Raw genomic sequence first — 24,353 nt, 5'->3', positions numbered from 1 at the left:
CTCCTCATGATTAACAGGGAGAGTTGGCTCAGGTCTGACTCCTGACTCTGCCACTCTCTCCCTGAGCCCCCCCCCCATACATTTTTTGGGGTGACATTCGGGTTTCGCTCTGCGCCGCCGTGTTTTCCTTTTCGACTCCATTCGCCTATAGCCTTCTTCGCACTGCTCAAGCGAATCCCATGCGGGCTCCTGCACTCTCTCTGGGTCGGCCGCCCACCTGTCGATTTCCTCCCACGTCGTATACTCCATGCCATTGCTGTCCATAACGTCCTCCTTTCGCTGCTCCTGCTGTCGCTGCCTGTTACCACGCTGCTCGGTCCGCGTGTGGTGGGTGATTCTGTAACGGCGTTCTTCGTTTGTTGAAAGAGAGGACCGAAATGCAGCGTGGTGGTTACTCATGTTCTTTAATGAATGAATGGTGACGGCACATGAAATAACTAATAACTACAAAAACAACAAACGGAACGTGAAACCTAATTACAGCCTATTTTATTTTATTTTTTTGGTGGTTACTCATGTCTTTTAATGAAGAATAGCGATACATGAAGTAACTATATATAAACAAAACAACAAACGGAACGCGAAAACCTATTACAGCCTTTTTTTTTAATAAAAAATAATTTATTATCTTCAATACCATTCATTCTTTACAACTCATAATTTTCATACATACTCAAATAATGGTATTTTAATTTAACTAATTTAACTAAACATAAACCCCAAACAAAACCTCAGGTGTCTGCCCTAATGGCAGCCCCCAGAGGCTCCATGTACAGAACGAAGAGGAGAGCCGAGAGTGGGCACCCCTGCCTGACCCCAGACGAGAGGTCAAAAACGTCACCCAAGTGACTATTTACACTAACTCGGCACCCCGCTCCGACATATAATGTACGAATCCATCCTATGAACTTCTCCCCAAATCCTAATCGACCTAACACTCTGAATAAAAAGGATCTATTCACGCGATCAAAGGCTTTCGCCTGATCTAGCGCTGCTACCATTAAAGGCAGTCCTCTATCTTCAACCCAAGCGATGGAGTCCCTGATTAACTGTAGGTTCCATCTAATAGAGCGGCCCTCTACCCCGCACGTCTGATCCTCATGAACGACGTAGGGAAGGGCTGTGCGCAACCGGTCTGCTAAAACCTTTGCAAGTAGCTTGTAATCTACGCACAGCATGGTCAATGGCCGCCAGTTGCCAAGGTCTGTTACTTCCCCCTTCTTATATAAAAGTGACAGCACACCAACAGCCATTTATCCCCCCGGGACCCCCGTCTCAAGGATGGCCTTCAAGACTTCGAGGACCACTGGTCCAAGTATACCCCAAAACTTGAGATAAAACTCAGCCGGCAGCCCATCCATCCCAGGCACCTTCCCTTTTCCCATCCTCCTAAGAGCGCTCTCAACCTCTTCTAGTGAAATCTGGGCCTCCATCACTTCTCTAATGTCCTCCGGCAACCGCCTGGACAAGTGTTCTAAAAACACATTTCCCTGCTCTACATCTATTTCCCTTTCCTTAAATAAACCTTGGAAATGATCAGTTGTCACCCTGACCATATCCTCTGGTTCTCTAACTATACTACCATTTTCTTCCCTAATGCCATGCATTACCTTCCTACTCTGTCTGGCCCTAACCGACTTAAAGAACATAGCGGAACAAGTCTCATTGTGTTCTAGAAAGCCACTATGCGCACGCTCCAGGAAAGCTCGAGCCTTCCGCTCCTGCAACTCCCTGAGCTGCGCCTTTAGGGTAGCGGATCTCTCCCAGTCAAACGACCCGCCGAGGTTGCCTGCCTCATACTCGAGTTCAATTAACCTTTGGATACGATCCACCTCCCTCCTCTCCTCCCTTTTTTTCCTCTTGCAATACCCTATTATAAAAGCCCTAATCCTCACCTTAACTAATTCCCACCACTCTAACACCCCCTCGCACATGGACCGGAGGCCTTCAAGCCTCCAAAAGAAATCATAAAACCTGTCAACAAAAGCCTGCTCCTCCAGCACATCCCGATCTAACTTCCAGTACCCCCTACCAAAGAGGCAGACTGGAGACCCCACCTGCAGGAGCACCCCGTCGTGATCCGAAAAGAAAACAGGCAACAGCCGCCCAGACAACTTACCCAAAGACCTGGGTACAAAAATATAGTCGAGCCTCCGCTCAACCCCCCTGGAGTTGCGCCATGTAGGACCGGCCATTTTCGGAGTAGTGTGCAGACCACCATCAACCAGACCATGGCAAGCCATTAGCCTGGTAATGGCGCCTGCACTGCTATCCCCCCCTATTCCTAAATCTGTATTAAAATCCCCCCCTATCACTAATTTCCTATTTGTGACACACAGGGGCGTCAGACAGTCCACCATCTCCCTCCTGTCTGCCACCACCTGTGGCCCATACACCACCACTAATCTAAATTTACAATCCCTTATCGTGACATCCACCCCTATAACCCTCCCCTGCATTACCACAAAAGAATCCTCCACTTTTACCTCCCTGTGCCCACACAAAATCCCTACCCCCGATGAGTGCACCCCCCCAATACCCCAAACCGACTCCCCCTTGTCCCACTCCCTCTTAAACCTACTAACATCCCCTCCATCCCTCAGGTGAACCTCCTGTAAAAAACAAAAATCAAACCCCACACCCTCCAAATAACTAAAAACCGCCCTCCTCTTAACAAATTCCCTTAAACCCCTTACATTTAAAGTAACAAAAGTAAAATTAGACCCCATGAAAGAATCAAATAAAATCATGTAATACACTCAAATTCTAAACCCAGACAGAAAAAAACAAAAACAGGAGACTCACCCGATGCTCCCCTGCTCCATATCTACCGGTGAAAACACCATCCGTACTCCCGACATCCCCCCCACTTCCTCCATCTCACCAACCCAGGATGCAGGAATAGTGTTTGGCTCCGGGGTGCCCTGCACCCTGGGTCTACCCCCACAATCCTCCCCCTCCCCAGTGCTGCAGCTGGATTGGAAAAAAATCGGGGAGGCTGAGTCCCCAAACAAAAAAACTCCCCACCTCCTCCTGTACCCAGTCCTGAGTCTTGTTAGGTGTGTCCCCACCCAACAGAAGTTGAGGGCCTGGGGAAACCAGCAGCAACCCAGAGGTTTCTCCCACCCCCATCACTCTCTTGGCCATCCCCTCCCTCTCACTGTCGGCCAATCGCACCCTCCTCTTCATTCTCTTCTTTGGTGATGGCGGTAGTGGAGAGATACCACCCTCCCCCCCCACCAGCTCCTCCACCATACCCCTCATCTCTTCCACCAGGGCACTTTCCCCCCAGTCCACTTGCTCTTCCACCGTCTCCTTCTCCAACACTCCTCCCTCGCTTTCTTCTCTCTCATGCTCCTCCACTCGGTTGCCTTCTTCCGCCGCTTTTCCTGGTTCTCCTACTCCCGTGCCTTCCGTTTCCTTCTCTCTTCCATCCGCCGCTTCTTGCTCCTCCTCCTTCCTTGCGGCCTTCCCCTCTGGACCTGTACTCTGGTCATGAGGCTTGCTTCCTTCCCCCCCTCTTCTTCCCCCATCCCCCGCTCCTGCTCCCCCCCCAGCCGCAGACGCATATGACCTCTGACGAGCCGGGCACCCCCGCCACAGGTGTGCTGACGAGCCACACCCGTGGCACGCCTTAGGCTTGTCACAATCCTTCTCCTCGTGTTCCTCAGATCCACAAAATCTGCATTTTCTTGTGCTGCACGAGGCGAATATGTGGCCGTAGGCCATACAGCGCCTGCAAAATGGGGGCTGACGTGTATAAAACAACGTCCCCCTGTCAGCCCCTAGGGAGAACATAGCAGGAGGATGGAGGTAGCCACCATGTCCCTTTGGGTCCTCTCTGAGGAGGGCCTGGAAGCCTCTCCTCCCATTCCAAAACCCAAGGGAGTCTTTGAGGTGCCTTGCTGAGGAGACGTTATCCATGTATCTCCCCAGAAAGGCCCTCACCTCTTCATCCTTAACGTATGGGTTGTAAATGTTGACAGTTACAACCCTAAAGTTATTCTTCGCCAGGCTTGTTATTTCATAGTGGCTCATCGGCCTCTCGCCTCCCACTGCTCTTGCCCTTCTCAGGATATCATCGTGTTTCTCCTCTGTATATAGTGCCACATCGTATGCTCCCTCCAACGAGTTGCCTTGGAAACAAAACACGTCCTTCACCGTCAGCTTTAGAATCCCCATCAATATTATCCTTCCAAAAGTTTCCCGTCCTAAAGGCTCCAACTCCTTTTCCTTCCAAGCAAACCGAATCGTGTTGGCCAGCCCAATCCCAGGGACCGACCGTGTTGATGTATTTAGCACCATCTCCGCAAGGAGAATGGCGCTCGTTCTCTTCTCTTCCAAAACAATGAAAAAAGAAAATCCAAAGTGACTGAGCCTATTCTGGTGCAAACAAACACAGAGACAGGAACAATCACCCACGAAAGACAAAGCGAAACTCAGGCTACCTAAATACGGTTCCCAATCAGAGGCAACGAGAATCACCTGACTGCTGATTGAGAACCGCCTCAGGCAGCCAAGCCTATACAACACCCCTAATCAGCCGCGATCCCAAATACTACAAACCCCAATACGAAATACAATAACATAAACCCCTGTCACACCCTGGCCTGACCAAATATATAACGAAAACACAAAATACAATGACCAAGGCGTGACACAAAATAGAGGAAACACCAAAATAAAGTGTTTTCACAGGGCATTGGGCCACCACGAGCCAGAAGAGCTTTAATGCACCTTTGCATCGATTCTACAATTGTCTGGAACTATTAATTAACTCAGCAATTACACCTGTGTGGAAGCACCTGCATTCAATATACTTTGTATCCCTCAAGTGTTTCCATTATTTGCAGTTACCTGTATGCAATACAGTGTATCCCTACTTTTTTTGGTATTTGGTATTTGGTAAAGGGCACTAACAGAAGGTAAATAAATGGTTTGATTCCAAAACGTGATAAACGGCAATTTTTCACCTTTTAATTTTTTCATCTGAAATGAATGCTCATGGGTCCCTTTCTAGGTGTATGAATTATGGCTGTTCTCGTGCTTTTAAAACATTTACTTCAGATGTGTTTTAAAATGTTTTAGTTTTTTTGCTAAACGAGATATCTGACAAACCTGTTTCATACCAAAACGTGTGTGTTTAGAGAGTTGGGACATTGAGGTTCCTGCATTATGATGCATTTACAAAATGACACTACAAAGTTCTATGTCAGCCTTGTTAGCTCCTATTTACAGAATGAGCATTGTGATACATTTACATGACACTTAAACATTTTATGGCAACCATGTTAGCACCCCATGAACATTACAATGTCTATATAAAAAAAATGGTTTCCATAGAATTTTGAAGTGTCTTGTAAATCCACCTAACCCCATTTGCCCCCAGAAAAAAACTCAATTGCACATTAGGGATACTTCAGGATTGTGGAAATCAAATCAAGTTTTATTTGTCATGTGCGCTGAATACAACAGGTGTAGACCTTACTGGGAAATGCTTACTTAAAGCCCTTAACCAACAATACAGTTCAAGAAAGAGCTAAGTAAAAGTAAATAAAAAAATACAATTAAAAAGCAACACAACAAAGTACTGAGTAAAGGGTCTGAATACTTATGTGATATTAAAAAAATGGGAATACATTTGCAAAAATGTCTATAAACCCGTTTCACTTTGTAATTATGGGGTATTGTGTGTGGATTGATGAGGAAAAAAACATAATTTAATCAATTTTAGAATAAGGCTGTAATGTAACAAAATGTGGAAAAAGCCAATGGGTCTGAAAATGCACTGATAGTTCTTAATTTCTGGGGGGGGGGGGGGGGGTATTATGTGTGTATTATTTTGTATAGCTAGGTATAACTGTACTGTTGGCGCTAGAAACACAAGCTTTTCGCTGCATCTGCGATAACATCTTCAAATCTGTGTACACAACCAATAACCTGTGATTTCATTTGCTAAAGAAAATCTACATCATGAATGCCCATAACAAAATGTCTACCTATTCACAGTATAGCTTTCACTGCTATCAAGGATTGAATGCTTCAATAGTTTACTAAAAGTAATGTGATCACACATCAACAGGAGGTGAATAGAATGCAGTGATTGGTTGATACATTTGGCACTGCCAACAACACTAAGTATTCTGCTATACTGTATGTGTCTTAAAAAATGTTCAGTCTTAAAAATCATTCTTGATTGTGCTGAGGAAGATGATGGGTTACGTAAGGTGGAGATGGGGATACAGGGTGTTTGAGATGTAAACATTGAAGAATAAAATGATTAGGATCAGGGTAAATATTAACTCAGTGCAATACAATCCCCCATCTATCCTTGTCCACACACAGGACATTTACCTGTGTTAGTGGATTTCAAGGTCTTTAATAGCTTTTGATTCATGAATTGTTCTGGTGACTCCTTGTTGAATTTGCATTTAGGTGAAAATAATGAATATTTTCAGTAGACTTATTTTGAAATGAGTGCCCTGAGAATGTTATCCACCTTTAAATTCTCTTCCTAAGTAAAAAAAAAAGAGAGAAAAAAACCCAGACTTTTTATTTATACAAATGTTCTCTCTAGAAGTGTGTCTTGTAAAACATTGAGTGTCCCAAACATTAATCTGCTTTCCTTCCCTCTGTGCCAAGGTTGTATTGGCAATAAGCACATACAGTATAGTATTTCCATATAAACATCACCTAAATAAGCCACCGAGGTCAGCGTCTGACTTTTTCATGTTTTTCATCTTCATCTGTATATTTCCACTCCCCCCTGTTATCTTTGATCATTGCTGATGCGAAAATGAAAAAGCCGGATGCCCAGGAGTCCTGAGTTGCTTTACACACCACTGCTCGCTTTATCTCCGGATGTGTTGTCTATGTGTTGTTCAGACCCCTGCTTGTCTCCTGGTGATTAAACTTTGATAGTAGAGAGGGAAGAGGAAATAGGTGAGAGATGTTTGGTCAGAGAAGCAGCTGACTGGAAGTGCCCCAGCTGGCCAAAGGGAGACCATTTCACGTCACGTCTGATGCCACCCACTAACCCATGGGTCTGGATTTTGTGACTGTGGTTTTATGTTTTAGTCCTGTTGTCTGTATCACTACACAGTAGAGTATTTCATGGTTGCATTCCTGACAAAAGAAGGATAATAGAATAATTATGTTATTCGAATTGTTATGGTAACTTGTAAAGTGTCTGAAAGTAATCTGCTGGACATGAAAGAAAGGAAAATGATGGACAGACATCAACTTGAAAACAACCCAATGGTTTTTAAAAGATTTGTGCTTCCGGAAAGAGTATAGCCCACAAAGATCTCCGCCACGGCACAACCCAAGGGGGGCTGCCAACCCAGACAGGAAGATCACATCAGTGACTCAACCCACTCAAGTGACGCACCCCTCCTAGTGACGGCATGAAAGACCACCAGTAAGCCAGTGACTCAGACCCTGTAATAGGGTTAGAGGCAGAGAATCCCAGTGGAAAGAGGGGAACCGGCCAGGCAGAGACAGCAAGGGCGGTTCGTTGCTCCAGAGCCTTTCTGTTCACCTTCACACTCCTGGGCCAGACTACACTCAATCATATTTACATGGTAAACTCATAGCTGTATAACTTGATGCTCATCTGATGAAGTAAACTTACTATACTACTGAGTAGCTTGACGTTTATATATTTATTATACAATCAAACATAATATAATCCTGAACTGTTTTCAACATGAAGTACTGCATTTACTGCATGGGCACATATTACTTGACAAAGCATTTGAGACAGTGAAGAACAACAAACAACAAAAGCATTACACCTACATTTTTCTCAATACATAAAACAATAGCAAAGCACTTAGCTTGAACAAACAACTGAGGCTGAGCGGCAATGCTCTCAAGTACATAAAATATCACCTACTTTCCGGTGTGCTGCTCCCATTTAATACTTTCTGTAAAATGGCTTTGTTGACGTCACCCCAGACTTTTGAACTGAACTCTGACATTGAAGTTTGGTGCATTGCCCCTGATTAACCAAATATAATGATATGCAAACTGTTCAATATTTTTCACTTTTAGCTACAAAGCCATTACCAGTGGAACTAGCAACAGTGTCGGTGTACTGAGGTAGTGCTAGCAACAGTGTCGGTGTACTGAGGTAGAGCTAGCAACAGTGCTGGCAGAGAGATAGGACATTTTACCAGATGAGGTTGGGGCCATACCAGTTGGGTCACTGCCCTCCACATTACCCAGAGTAGTTGTTTTGTCTGTTGAGACTGGGAATTGTCACTCGAAATACCTTCATTAAGTGGTCACTTTTTAGAAGATAGCCTTTTTGAAAGCCTAACAACCACAGACCATGTGTAACCCTGCCAGCCTAGGACCTCCACATCTGGCTTCTTCGCCTGCGGGATCGTCAGATGAGGGGGAGGGGGGCTGCTGGGGAGTTATTCTGTCTGTAATAAAGGCCTTTTGGGGGGGGAAATCATTCTGATTGGCTAGGCCTGGCTCCCCAGTGGGTGGGCCGGCCAGGCTCCCAAGTGGGTGGGCCTCTGCCCAGTCATGTGAAATCCAAATATTAGAGCCTAATTAATATATTTAAATTGACTCATTTCCTTCTATGTACTGTAACTAAGTAAAATCTTTGAGATTGTTACATGTTGCGTTTTATATTTTTCTTCAGTATAATTGTGAATGCTAATCTAGTCTTTTGGTGAGAGTGAAAGATAGCAACACTGTTAAATGAAGCAATGTTAAATAAAGCAATATGATCACATGCTGTTGTTGAAGCAAGAGGCAAACACATGGTCTGGGATGCTATTCATGTAAGAGGATGCTCTGCATTGTAAGAGATGAATTAGCCTACAGTATGGAGGTCTCCTATATTGTGATTCTTCATCATTTGCTGCTTTATGTAGTTGACACAGCACCAACAGAAAAGGTTCTGTGTAATATAGAATGGTTCAGGGAGCATAGTGAAATTGGTGGGTATCATCACCTCAGCAAATGGAAGGTATGTATTTAATTTGTATTGATTTCCCTGTGCTGTGGCTGTCGTGTTATTCTGTTTGAAGTGATCAAGTGAGAATTACTAGTTCAATTACGAAATAAGCTTTGATGGGTGAGTCAGTGGAGGTCTACAATTTAAGTAAGCCCCATTGAGTCATTCGACAAAAGCAGCATAACCTATATGAAGTGATTTGCTAGCAACAATGTCTAAGATACAGTGCCTTCGGAACGTATTCAGACCTCTCGACTTTTTCCACACTTTGTTAGGTCACAGCCTTATTCTGAAATTGATTAAATAGTTTTTTCCCCTCATCAATCTACACACAATACCCCATAATAATAAAGCAAAAACGGGTTTTTAGACATATTTGCTAATTTATTTTAAAAAATAAAACTGAAATATCATATTTCCATAACTATTCAGACTCTTTACTCAGTACTTTGTTGGGAAGCAGTGGACTGAGGAAGCAGTGGAAGAAGGCCTCTGATGCAGAGAGAGAAGGTCTCATGCTACTCCAAGCAGACATTAAATGTCGGCTGGTAACCTTGCGAAGAGCGGAAAACTTAAGGAAACTTCGTAGGAAGAAGGAACACTCAAGAACACGGTTCTATAAAAAACCCTTTAAGTTTGTCAAAGATCTCTTTGCAAAGGAAAAGTGCGGAATCCTAAAAACTCCAAAGCCTGAACTGGAAGAACATCTGGAAAAGGTCCACCAGGACATGAAAAGGCATGAGCAGATAATCATCCCACATGACATCCCACCTATTCAATCACCAGAATTCAATCTGGACACTGACCATCCAAAATGGAGGGAAGTAGAGAACGTTGTCCGAAGAGCAAGAGCGGCCTCGGCTCCTGGGCCTAATGGAGTACCATACAAGCTCTACAAGAACGCCCCGGATGTTCTACGCTTTCTTTGGAGGCTCATGAGGATAGTGTGGCGGAAGGAAATAATACCAAAGGCATGGTGAAGGGCCGGTGGTGTGCTAATCCCGAAAGAGAAGGATGCGACAGACATCAGTCAATTCCGACCAATCTCCCTTCTCAACGTCGAAGGGAAGATCTTTTTCAGTATAATAGCACAGAGGCTGTCCACTTATCTGGAAAGGAACAAGTACATTGATACATCTGTACAGAAAGCAGGCATTCCTGGTTTCTCTGGTTGCCTGGAACATACTAGTATGATTTGGCACCAGATCCAAACAGCTAAGAAAGACAAGAGAGACCTCTATGTCATCTTCCTCGACCTGGCCAATGCCTTTGGCTCAGTTCCCCATGAACTCCTCTGGGAATCCTTCAACATTTTCCACGTACCAGAAGCCATCCCTACACTGGTAAAGGCCTATTTCCAAGACCTGCAATTGTGTTTCACAACACCTGACTTCACAACAACATGGCAGCGCTTGGAAGTAGGCATAATGGCAGTCTGTACAATTTCTCTTCTGGCCTTCACTATGGCCATGGAAGTCATCATCAGGGCATCGAGATGGGTGGTCGGCGGTGAGAGAACTAAGGAAGGGCTCCGTCTCCCACCTATCCGAGCATACATGGATGACATGACTACACTGACCACCACTGCAGCATGCACCAGGCGGCTACTTGCAAAACTGCAGGATAACATCAAGTGGGCTCGGATGAAAATCAAGCCAAGCAAATCTCGAAGCATCTCCATAGTCAAGGGACAGCTTAAAGATGTGAGGTTCTGCATTGGAGATGACCCGATACCAACTGTTTCTGAGCAACCCATCAAGAGCCTGGGTAGATGGTACAACGAAAGCCTCCGGGATAAAGATCAATTTCAGCAAGTAAGGCAGGACATCGCCGACGGTCTTGAGAACATCAACAAGACCCTACTGCCTGGGAGGCTCACGCTTTGGTGCCTACAGTTTGGACTTCTCCCCCGGGTAATGTGGCCACTCACCGTCTATGAGGTCCCAATAACAACAGTGGAGAAGATGGAGCGAACTATTACCTCATACGTGAAGAAATGGCTGGGTGTCCCACGATGCCTGAGTAACATCGGCCTCTATGGCAAAGGGGTCCTTGAACTACCTCTTACAAGTCTAACGGAGGAGTACAAGTGCTCTAAAGTAAGACTTCAGATGACATTGAAGGACTCCAAAGACCAGACCATTAGCAAGGCTGCACCTCCCCTACAAACTGGATGGAAATGGACATCATCCAAGGCTGTGCAGCAAGCAACATCAGCCTTGAGACACCAAGACATTGTGGGGAATATCCAGCATGGAAGAGGAGGCTTTGGCCTGGCAGCAAGCAAACCAACGTTCCATAAGGCAACAACATCTGAACGCAGGAAGCTGGTGGTCGAGGAGGTGCACAGACAGGAGGAGACTGCAAGAAGTGCAAAGGCTGTCTCTCTTGCTAAACAAGGGCAATGGACGCGGTGGGAAGGCCTGGAGAGGAGAAAGATCAACTGGAGTGAGCTTTGGCAAATGGAGGCAAGCAACATCAGCTTCATCATAAGAGCTGTTTATGATGTGCTTCCATCACCAAAAAATCTACATCAATGGTATGGCGAGGACTCGACCTGCCCCCTCTGCCCAGATCCAGCGACTCTCAGGCATATAATGACAGGTTGCAAGACCAGCCTCTCACAAGGCCGCTACACCTGGAGGCACAATCAGGTCCTCAAGAGCCTGGCTGCAGCACTTGAGACAAAGAGGAGTGCAACCAATTCATTACCTCCAAAAACAAGCAATCCCGTCAAAACAACAACATTCATCCGGGAGGGACAGAAAAGGCCCAAGTATCCTCCTACGAAGCCAGAAACTGGACACCTAGCCATGGCCCGGGACTGGAAGATGCTTGTCGATATTGGCCAGCAACTAATTTTTCCATCTGAGATTGCTTCTACCAACCTTAGGCCAGACATGGTACTCTGGTCCCCTTCACGAAAGGCTGTGTACATCATAGAGCTCACAGTCCCGTGGGAAAACTCTGTTGAAGAGGCCTACGAACGTAAGAAGCTGCGTTACACAGAGTTGGCTGCAGACGCAACTCAGCGTGGCTGGAATGCAAAAGTCTGGCCAGTTGAAGTGGGATGCAGAGGATTTGTGGCTTCTTCCACCATCAGGTTGCTGAAAGAACTTGGAATCCATGGACAGGCTCTGCGGCAGACCGTCAGAGCAGTTTCTCAAGCAGCTGAAAGAGGCAGCCAGTGGATCTGGATCAAACGGAAGGACCCTTGCTGGGCTATAACTTCATGACCCCCCACCCCCACCTGAGAACCCAATTCAGATCCCTCCAACTTGAGGAGGGCATATGAGGTATGCGGTCAGCTGTAGGGCTGGCTCAGGGAAGAGGACGCCCCTGCCTTGCATAGTCCCGTGGGACATCTTAATTGGGCATGGGACACAAGCTAAGGCTTGATCACCCTTTAGCTGGCCACCTTTGATGAGGGTGTTTAGTGATTAAAGGCCGAAACACCCACTGATTCGAAGGCACACTACTGAGGATGTGTCCCAAAATTGACATCTTAACCCAGTCTAAGAAATAAACCTCCCATGCCACTCTGTCAACATCACGACAAATCTCATGTGAGTGCATTCCATCTATTGGCACAATGGACAGTTTTTAACATCTCGTCCCGTGTTTTATGATTCTTTGGCCACCTCCCTGCCCAAGGCCCTTCTCCCCTGATTGCTCCGTTTGGCAGGGCGGCCAGCTCTAGGAAGAGTATCGGTGGTTCCAAACTTGGAGACCACTGTGTTCTTGTGGACCATCAATTTGGTATATATATATATATATATATATATATACACACACATTTGCAACATTTCTTAAAACCTGTTTTCACGTTGACATTATGGGTTATGTTTTGTAGATTGCTGAGGATTTTTTATTTATTTAATCCATTTTTAAACACATTTGTAAAATGTGGAAAAAGTCAATGAGTATGAATACTTTCTGTACCTCTGTCACATTTACAGTAAAATGTGAAATTACCATTACCAAGTTAAGTATTTCAAGAAAAAGACCATGGCTGACACCATTAATCAGAAAGCTGACTAAATGAGTTGTCAGGTAAAGTTTCATGAATTAATTACACACTCATTCAATTGGTGCTTACATATCTAAAGTATACTAAATAAAACTAACAGTTGTCACTGTATAAGATGACTATCAAGCAACATGAAGTTAGAAAAATACTAGATTGCCTTCTTATCCCTTAATCTGATTGACTCATATGTTTCAGGGTCAAGATCTGCAGTGACAGATATGGAAGCAAACAACTCTGCAGACCTCAGGATATTGCTTCAGTCTGTTTTGTCTCCCCTTTCCTTCTTTCTGTGTTTGTTTGGCAAAGTTGTCAGAGGGTTTCAACACATTATTTCGCAGCTGTCCTCCTAGAACTGCCAAATACACACTGCCCTGACAGGGCGAGTAATCAGTTACCATGGAGACAATGTATGACAGCGCATGGTCTGTCGAGAATGGCTCGGCGTCTACCAATCTGCCTGGTGAAAAATAATAATATTACTCCTTTCACCCTCCTTACATTTCCACACGTAACAAAGTAAACATGAAACTGTAGTCAGAAACCTGATGAATAATTAATAATTATCAAAATTGAGGAAAGAAGATTGGCATGCTTCGAAATTCAGAAATGCTGACATTTGAAATGGGATATGCTAAAGTTGTACATAAAAGCACATACAGTATTTCATTTTAGCAGAGATAACTTGTAGCAAAGTATCAATATCCTTGTACCAATGCAGCTTATTTTTCCTTGAGGAGGACTAGTGGCTCTATTTCAAATACTCGCTTCGATGTCTCATATTGGGACTTGCTCAGCGGATCGTTGGGATCGAAGAACAAATCACTCACCGTCTGTTGGAGAAAGACAGGTCAAGTGGTGAATGAGGTGAGCCCCTCTCTTCCTTATAAGGCGCCTCTCGCCACCCACTGGTCATTCTCACCCCTCTTCCTTGCAGAAGGGACTACGCTCAATGCTCTCCTCAGCATGACTAGATCCCTGTCTTTCTACTGAACTGTCCTCAGGCAAACCGCGAGGTTAACGCTGCTGAATGTAGGACCTCACCTCATGTAGATAGTATTGAGGCCAAAAGGAACGTTTATGTTTTGAGTACTATTTATTTTCTTCTCTTCAGTCTCCCGTGATAGCTAGCGTCACACGGCTAGCTATCGAGACTTGATTAGCCCAGGCCATAAAGCTTTTTTCTAACTTGGCTAGCTAGCTGCAAAGCAAGCTAACAACTATAACAAAGTGCTAGCTCATGATGCAAGGCTTAATCTAATCTGGCTAGCTAGCTGGAAAGCAAGCTAACCACATTGTCTTGCCTACTCCCTCTTCCACTCTCCGGCGCTCGACGCCACTGGTCCACTAACCACCGGTCCAGTTACTATCATTACGCGCACCTGCTCCCTATCATTACACACACCTGGACTTCATCATCCCTTCATCATCCCTTTATTTAGCTCTCAGTAGCCTCAGTCATCAATCAGTATTGGTTTTGTTCACTTTCAGTATGCTTCTCCTGTTTTGGTTTATTAAATTCATCGTCTGCACATGCTTCCTGACTCCAACGGCATATATTACATACACCAGCATTACTACCTGCAACACAGTAATATTGCTAGCTCCCTTCTCTCATCTCATTGCCATCTGTTAGTCGTTTGTGTTAACTAGACCGACTGGTTAGAATACCTACCCAAAGTCGAACTGCCCCCACATGGTTCCCTTCAGATAGCACTGTGCTAGCCAAACAGAACTAGTTTCAGGTCTTGCCATAGCCTTTCATGTAGATTTAAGTCAAAACTGTAACTCAGCCACTCAGGAACATTCACGGTCTTCTTGTTAAGCAACTCCAGTGTAGATTTGTCCTTGTGTTTTAGGTTATTGTCATGCTGAAAGGTAATTTCATCTCCCTGTGTCTGGTGGAAAGCAGACTGAACCAGGTTATCCTCTAGGATTTTGCCTGTGCTTATCTCCATTCAGTTAATGTTTTATGCTGAAAAACTCCCCAGTCCTTAACGATTACAAGTATACCCATAACATGATGCAGCCACCACTATGATTGAAAATATGGAGAGTGGTACTCAGTTTTCCTTCTATCGAAGCCGTTAAACTCTTCAAGTGTTTTAGTAACCATTGGCATCATGGTGAAATCCCTGAGCGGTTTCTGCCTTTTCAACAACTTATTACGAATGTTGCCTGTATCGTTGTAGTGACTGGGTTTATTGATACACCATCCAAAATGTAATAACTAAACTTCACCATACTCAAAGGGATATTTCATACCGTAGTCTGGATTTTTTTTATGGCGGTTTTGGAGCAGTGGCTTCTTCCTTGCTGAGCGGCCTTTCAGGTTATGTAGATATACGACTCGTTTTACTGTGGATATAGATACTTGTGTACCTGTTTCCTACAGCATCTTCACAAGGTCCTTTGCTGTTGTTCTGGGATTGATTTGCACTTTTGGCACCAAAGTATGTTCATCTCTAGTTGACAGAACGCACGCGTCTCCTTCCTGAGCGGTATGATGGCTGCGTGGTCCCATAGTGTTTATACTTACGTACTATTGTTGGTACAGATGAACGTGGTACCTTCAGTTGTTTGGAAATTGCTCCCAAGGATGAAACCAGACTAGTAAATAGGCACTGAGTTTGAAGGTAGGCCTTGAAATACATCCACAGTTACACCTCCAATTGACTCAAATGATGTCAATTAGCCTATCAGAAGCTGTATAGGAATGAAGGATGAAGGATGTAGGTAATGTCTGGTGTAGAAGGATTGTTCTACTCAGTTATATCACCATCACCAGCTGGGTGTTCTGTGTGCAAGGCGTTTTGAATATTCGTTTTATTTCGTATAAACATTTCCTATACCATGACATAATTTGGGGGAATTTTCCAAGTTGATTAAAGGCCCTGTCAACTTCTGACCCAGTGGAATTGTGATATAAGTTAAATAAGTGAAATAATCTGTCTGTAATCAATTGTTGGAAAAATGACTTGTGTCATCCACAAAGTAGATGTCTTAACCATCTTGCCAAAACTATAGTTTGTTAACAAGACATTTGTGGAGTGGTTGAAAAAAGAATTGAAATGAGTGTATGTAAACTTCCAACTTCAACTGTATGTAAACTGGGTGTTTGGCAAATGTTGAACTCATAATATAGCTACTAGTACTGGAAAAGCTGAATCTAAGTCCAAGTATACAGATTTGACGATATTCTTGCAGAAAATTGTAATGTGAATGTAAATGTCTCCACATTTGCCCAAATGTGCCTGGGTGACTTCACACTAAATGTCATGTAGTTATCCATCTGAAACTTTGCACATACACTGCTGCCATCCTGTGGGCAACATCGGAATGGCTAGATGTTGCACCTTTCTGTTTCATTTCAAAGATGGTGCTGGAAAAAAAGTAGTTCTTTTTCTTTGTATTTTCTTTTACCAGATCTATTGTGTTATATTCTCCTACATTCAATTCACATTTCCACAAACCTCAAAGTGTTTCCTTTCAAATGGTACCTAGAATATGCATATCCTTGCTTCAGGGCCTGAGCTACAGGCAGTTAGATTTGGGTTTGTAATTTTAGGCGAAAATTGAAACCTAAGAAAGGTTCACCCATTTTGTATTCGGGCTGGAGCACAACAAAAGGTGGAAAAAGCTAAGGGGTGTGAATACTTTCTGAACCGCTGTATCTAAACCCAGGGCTTACACATAGTTTTTTTCAACAGGCAGCTCGAGATCAGCTAGCCCTGTTTTATACAATGGCTTCTGCTGACCAATCACAAGATGAGCCAAACAATGCACTCAAACCCCCATGTTCTTGCACTTGTGGTTCCATGATTGCGGGGAAGGATTTTCACCTTCTATGATTTGATTCAATTACCAGAGATGGGAACATGCTCAGTAAGCACTCAACAACCCAAGTCCTGTAAGCATTGTAAATTGCTGTCTAAAGCTGGTTTGAGTAGGAGGCTAAAACGCTCCGCTATCTCTCCCACCTCCATCACCTCGAAGCCACCGGCCAAGTTTGTGGCTCAGCCCCACGCAACCGAGCCCAGCTGGGGTAAGGTTATGTATATCCTCGATTCCCTCTCCTCACTGTCCTGATGACTTAGTGCCAGTGGAAGGCAAGCTAGGGGATGACGAGGATGACAGGATTAATCTGTCTCTTTGACTTTGAGACTGAGATGGAGGGCGAAGATGCAGTTTTTTTCCCTCTCAAGGGGAGTTTGGGCTCCTAAGCATTTACAAGTGGCTGGCTCCCTTAGGGGGGTGCCAGAACCCTGGAAGGGACCAGTACAATGGGAAAAGACACATCCTGCATGTCCCCCGCTGAGCAACTGCTTCAGTCCCAGTTTGCTTCAGGGAGGCGAGGAGCTCATGGGACTATCCCCTTGCCAGCAAGATCCTGGCTAGGTGCTCTCCTGGCTTGTACATGCAGGATATAGAGGAATCTGGGTTTTGCAATCTTTCCATGGTGGAGCAGTCACTGGCTGATCACCTCCACCCCACATGCCGTGCTACTAGCACTTCCCTCCCTGGAAATACAGAGCACTTTTCTGTCTCCATTTTTCATAAGACGTGCAAAATCTCTTTATTGATGGCTTAACAGGCAGAGTTACTGGAGGAGGTGACTAGGCAACTCTATTTGGATAGCCTGAAGATTCTTGGGATGAGATCTGTATGATTACATATCTAAACCTCTGTGCCTCCCGTAGCATAAGCCAAGGCTGTGGCTGTACCATTAACCTGATGGTGGGAGAAAGTTAACTTCAGTGAAGGTTGTCTAGCTTGACAGAGAGAGAAAAAGTGGACTTCCTGGATGCCCAAGTAGTTGTTAGGCCCTGGTTTTGCCACCATGCAGCAGAAGTATGACATGCATAAGAAAGAAGGCAAAACCTTACATTTCGGCCTGCTCCGCCAACCAGATCCTTGTGCCAGCCCGTTGGTCCCTGCAATTCGCCCCAGCCACAGCGGGGAGGTGGCAGCAAGCTGGCGCCACAGCAGACTGCCAATACCCAGGTTAAGCTCTTGAAACAGAGCGGCTGCGGCAAGGTTCCGCCCTCTTAACCTCTCTGCGGGAGGCAAGAAGAGTTGGCCAACCTAGGGCACAACCCTAAGTGACAGAGGAGGAAATTCTGTTTTTTTTAAATGACCTATTCCCTGTTTTCCCGGCACTTTAGTGACATTCGTCACATGGGAAAATGGAGGATATGCACTCTTACCCCCTCATCCTCCTTTGGACTAAAACAGTGGAACAGGTTTACTGGGCTCACTATGAAGACCCCCTTAACCCACCAGGTAATCTTCTGGTATGTAAGGATGCTTAGGATTAGGACATCTGGGTAACCAGCATGATTCCTCCTTCCTTTTACCTAAACTGGTTGACGACTTATGTCATTCTGTTGGCTGCTCTCTCGTGCAAAGCCCTGCTCAGTGACACGGTTTAGCCAATGCCTTTGCAACTTGCAGCCCAAGAGGATCACACATGTTTTGCAAGAATCACTTTGCTCTTCTGCCTCCGACGCATTGCGAGGTATCCCAGGTAGCCTAATATTTGCATCTATCCAGACGGACTCAAGAGGCTGTTAGAAATGATAACTCTACGAGAGTTTTTGGAGACCATCCCTACATGGTGATAAACGCACCACCAGGTGGTATGCATTTTCTCTCTCCTTTTTGAGAAGTGGTGTGACCTACACAGATCATTCCTTATATGCTCTGTATCCAAGGTTTTTATCATTCATCGAAGGACCATTTTGGACAGGGGGAAGATCTTCACTGCAAGGTCTGTTAGCAGCTATCTCAGCCTGTCACAATGGCCTCAACAGTTACACAGTAGTGTAACACACTCTGTTATGTTGTTGATGAAGCCTCAAGCCCCGTTATTGGGACCTGTCTATTGTGCTTGAGGCTTCCTCACGGTATCCTCTTGAACCACTGGAAAGCTTGAGATGTAATACTTTTCCTTCTAAACATATTTACCATCTGCCCTTACCCCTGCAAGGCGAGTAAGTGGACTGCATGCACTGTCAGTCCTCCATTCTTGCCTACAGTTTGCTCCAGGGTTCTCTTAGGACGTTGTAACCCAAACCCCACCTTTATGCCCAAGTTCAGCGGAAACTGTGGTTGTCGTGCCCTAGAGCTTGTGGTTCCCACCCACCGCTCTTCTGTGTCCAGTATGCATTTCTGAATTAAGCGAGAGTATTGCGCTAGAGTGGCAACAACCTATGCCCTATTTGAGTGCCTCCCTGCAAGGTGGGGTGGCCCTATCTCGTTAACAGCTATCCCTTGGGATATTAGAAATATGATAGCAAGGGAAGGGTTCATTCCACAAGAGGTATGGCTACCTCGTAGGCAGTGTTCTAAGGCACCTCCTAATGAGAGATTTGCATCAATGCATGTTGGGCCACCCTTTATACTTGTATGAGGTTTTTACCGGCTTGCTGTCACTGCACCTTCATTGGTGTGTACTTACTCAGTATCGGAGCCTCTGAGGGGGGATGTTGTTGTGACTACCCTGGCTTCGGAGAGCATGTCTGGGATACGGGAATTGGCCTTATCCGTATGTGAGATATAGAAACAAGTATTTGAAATAGACATTGGGGTTGCTTGCAGATGCCCGGTTCTATTATAATATGAGTAAAATATCACACAGCGTTTCCCTGCTCGCAAGAGCGCAAGGAAAAGAGGCATGCTTGAGAATGACCAGTGGACTGGTGAGTTGCACCGTATAAGGAGGAGAATGGCTCACCTCATTCGCCACTAGACATGCCTGTCTTCAACAGACACTGTGTGATTGGTTCTTCAAGACCAGTGATCTGCCGAGCAAATCCCAGTGTGAGACATTTCACTCATATTATCATAGAACTGGGGTTACCCAAGTAACCCTAAGTTTCATTCTCAAGCAAAACTATTTCAAAGACAGCAAACATTTGATATTGTTCCATAGTGATAGCTAGATATCAATGCCTTGATGTGAGTAATTTTATCTAACACTTTCCAGATCCTCTCATATCTGCTCACAGAATATTTACTGACCATTAAATGGAAGTGTTTATTGTTTGAAAGCTAACATCAGGCAATGTTTTACATGGGCTAGCACAAAGTGTCGATAATGCCATTATGTTCTGTGGATACTGTCAAAGATGGCTTGGATATTGGGAGTTTGTTTGTGCTTCATAACCTCCTGGTCCACCTTGCAATCTTAATGAAATCTCCTGGATGTCCAACTGCTGTCCGCTGTGCAACCAAATCTTATCAGACAGAAACTCAAGTTAAACACTGTGCAGTGGAGGCATCCTTCAGAGCTTAAAGGAGAGGCTTGCACACACACACACACACACACACACACACACACACACACACACACACACACACACACACACACACACACACACACACACACACACACACACACACACACACACACACACACACACACACACTCACTAAGGAATATATATAGTGCTCCTTCTCAATAGTCTAACATACACTGCCAAAAGAAAGTAATCAATAACATGACATACAGTATGACATTTAAAACAACACATTCCCTCACCTATTGTCTTTCTGAGCAATGTTACAGAGGATCCCATATCAGTTGACCTCATGAATAAGTTAAGGCCTGAACATATAAAGAAAGTTTCTCCCAGCATACATGCTCTGAACAGACATCCCAGCAGATTTCAAGGGTTAAGCGAAAACTCTTTATTTGCTGTTAGGAGGTTGGCTTTTCTCCAGTAAACATAAAATCTTAGCAGAGTGTTGAAGAGAGCACCAACAAAGGAGAAACCAGAATATGAAAAGCAACAGACAGACCTCTCCACAACTATTCAACTGAGTGTGTACTGACCCACATGACAAAATACTACAGTTTACTATAGAACTTACCATAGCATTATGCAGTAAACAACAGTATACTGTAGAAAACTATACTGCACACTGTAATATTCTTCGATCATGTGTAGTACTTACTATACAATTGTGTAGTATACTTTAGAATACTATAGTAAATACTACAGAATTATCTGGGGGAAAACACTGTTGTAAATGCTACAGTAATGTCACAAAAACACTACAGACCGCAAAAACACCACAGTTTTCTTACTATATTAATACTACAGTATTTAATTTGCATATCCCCTGCCCACATTTCAATTTGTGCCACACGTAAATGAGAACCCTACATTCCTAGTATAGACCATATATTGTGTTCCCTATAGGTTATAGAAAAGAGCAGAAGTTCTGACCCTATCTGTTCAGACATTAGTCCTACCTACCTAGGTTATGGAAAATGTGCTAATTTAGTATTTGCCCATTTGTTTCCTCAAGGAGAAAGCCTCCATGTCAAAGATAATAAAACAAAATCACTATAGTAAATACTATAGTTGTAACGGCTGTCGTTGGTGGGAGAAGGTGAGGACCAAGGTGCAGCGTTGCAAGTGTTCATGATGTTTAATAAAATAAACAGAACACTAAATGACCAAAAACAACAAAGAGAGTGAACAACACGAAACAGTTCTGTATGGTAAACACAGACACAGAAAACAACTACCCACAAAACATAGTGGGAAAACAGGCTACCCAAGTATGGTTCTCAATCATAGACAACGATCAACAGCTGCCTCTGATTGGGAACCATACCAGGCCAAACATAGAAATACAAAACCTAGAACAAAAACATAGAATGCCCACCCCAACTCACGCCCTGACCACACTAAAACAGAGACATAAAAAAGGAACTAAGGTCAGGACGTGACAATAGTAATGTCCGGAAAACCAGTAAATACTATAGTCCGCAAAAACACTGTAGTAATTACTATAGTATATTTTACTACAGTATTTAAAAGTAAACTGTTGTATACTACAGTATATACAATATATAACCCTAACCCTATATACAATATATACAATATATATATATATAATATACAACAGTAAACTACAGTAAATACTACAGTAAATGCTACACTGACTCTAGTCCTCAAAAACACTAAAGTGAATACTACAGTAAAGTCCACAAACTCACTACAGTGAATACTATAGTATTTATCCCATAGTATACTATAGTATGGTGAGTCATACCTGTAATTTAATTATTGTAATCATACAAAAGGCCGGATGCACAATGTGAACAGAAACATTAACAGGGCAGATCAGCCTTTTGTGATACAATGGCTTTAACGTTTTACCTACCCCCAGAGTATAATACAGTTCCACAATCTTTGCTTAAGGGAATTCATTAAAACAGGGTTTGGTTTTTATCGCTGAATGTGTTCTGATTTTAACCTTCATTTGTTTCTGTTTGAGGTCTCCTGGAGAGTACACTGATCTAATTAAGGTTGCTTGCTGATGGAGGCGTACGCCCTCCTGTGAGATCATGATGACTGGTGAATGTTACCCATCTGCCAGCGTCGACCGCGGTGTCAGCGAATGTGCCGCCCCATTGCCTAATGAGGGCGGCTTGTGACGCCACCGTACAACCTGTTAGGAGGGGATGGTCACCATAGGCCCTGATCCTGAAGCAGTATGCTGTTGTTCTATCTGGACAAATAATGTATGTTACTATACACATTATTTTTCATGATTTCACTTTGTGTTTAAGACAACTTTTAACCCAATATAGTAAATATAGCCATACAGCTGTCATGAGATTGACTGCAGAGCATCTTCAAAGGTTGTAAATGTTGCATTTTAAAGGTCTGTATTTTAGAAGAGCCTTGATATTAAATGAGTTGCTGGGTAAGCAATTTCGTATTTGCTGTCAGCTCCCAAAGACAACTCCCACAAAACCCAAGAGCCATGAAGAACTTTGCTTGACGCTTCTCTCTTTCAGGAGCAGGTCTTCAATAAATATAGAGTTTTGTAGCCCTGGAGTGCCAATTGACTGTGAAATGAATCCACTAAGAGTTGCAAAGGCTGTTGGATTCTGTATTTATTGCCAGCATTAGTCTTTTCCTGGAGTGAAAATAGTGTTTGAGCCACTTCCTGACTTCAACCAAGCATCAGCATATATCCCAGCGTCTATCCATCCCAGACTCCAATATCGGTGTAGCAGGGAACCTTTTCTCAACTACTCTAAACACTCTTTCTTCAACTTTGTGTAGAAAAAAGTTGGTCAAGAATCCCTTCAGCATTATGCAAAATGTCCACCAATCTCCAAATTCTGTCTGTGCAGCTTCATTGATGGGAGTTGAAAAGTGTATACTAATAAAAGTGTGTAAGATCAAAGAGAATTCTGAACCTGGCTTTGAAATATTTTTACAAAAACTACTTCAGAGGCAATGCTTTTAGAAGGGAACAAAATTGTCTAGAAAACTACTAATTGATATGCGCTTGTGTTAGAAAACAAATGTTCTACCTTACAAGTAGTTAAGGTCAATATTCATTATATATACATTTTAATGCTTAATGAAACATTTTATGAAATGCAGTTATCTATTTCCATAAAGTTTTAAAAGCATATCTATTTCCATTAAGCCTGCAATAATTATTCTCTTGATGTATGGGTGAGTATTTTCACCTGGTGCTGCAACTAAGATTGTGTACAGCTCAACTCTGTATTACCGTAACATGTTTTTACTACCTGCATGTTGGGACACATCTGTGGCCATGCTCCCCCCTCCAGATCCTCCATGGTAACCCGAGGGCATTAATTGCTCGAATCTATGAGACTCCAGGGATGGTGGGAGTGGAGGGCTCTGTATATCTGACTGTGTGAGCACTGCAGCCTCTCCCCTACTCATCAATCGGGATTGATTTTCATTACTTCCGTCATGGAAGATTAAGATACTAGTAATAGTGTTGTCAACCATGTTGTGTCAATATGCACAATACTATTGCAACTTTTGTATTATCACAATGACGGGGACATAATATCATGACATTGGCATATTCTTTCTGTATCCATCTCTTCTTATGTAACACATGCTTGCATGCTGTGTGTTGTTTTCCAGAGTTAGATTTCCATCTCTTTGAAGTGCATTTTGTCAGCTGTAGCAGACAAGCGGCAGTCTCTTTTCAGAGTTACAGAAAACACTGCCTTACCCTATATCCATTGTAGGAAATATATCAAAGTTACAAAATATTTTTTTGAAAGTTTTAGCATTGGAAGAATAAAAACATGCCACACCAACTGTCTGCCTACTTAAGTGTTGACAGTCACAGCTTTCACATATGCAGGTACACCAGCAAAGGGAAACTGTTATTTTCCCACATGAAGTGTATGTTTGAGCTGATCCTAACAAGAGCGTGCACCTTGGAATAGTTGCACGGTGAGACTGTGAGATAGAATTACAAATTCCCCCGGTAACAGCACACGTTCCCTTAAGGGGAGCATTCAACACGCCCACATTTCATGGGGAT

This window comes from Oncorhynchus kisutch, linkage group LG23, assembly GCF_002021735.2.
Source record: "Oncorhynchus kisutch isolate 150728-3 linkage group LG23, Okis_V2, whole genome shotgun sequence".
Taxonomy (NCBI): domain Eukaryota; kingdom Metazoa; phylum Chordata; class Actinopteri; order Salmoniformes; family Salmonidae; genus Oncorhynchus; species Oncorhynchus kisutch.
Note: the sequence above shows the minus strand (reverse complement) of the source record.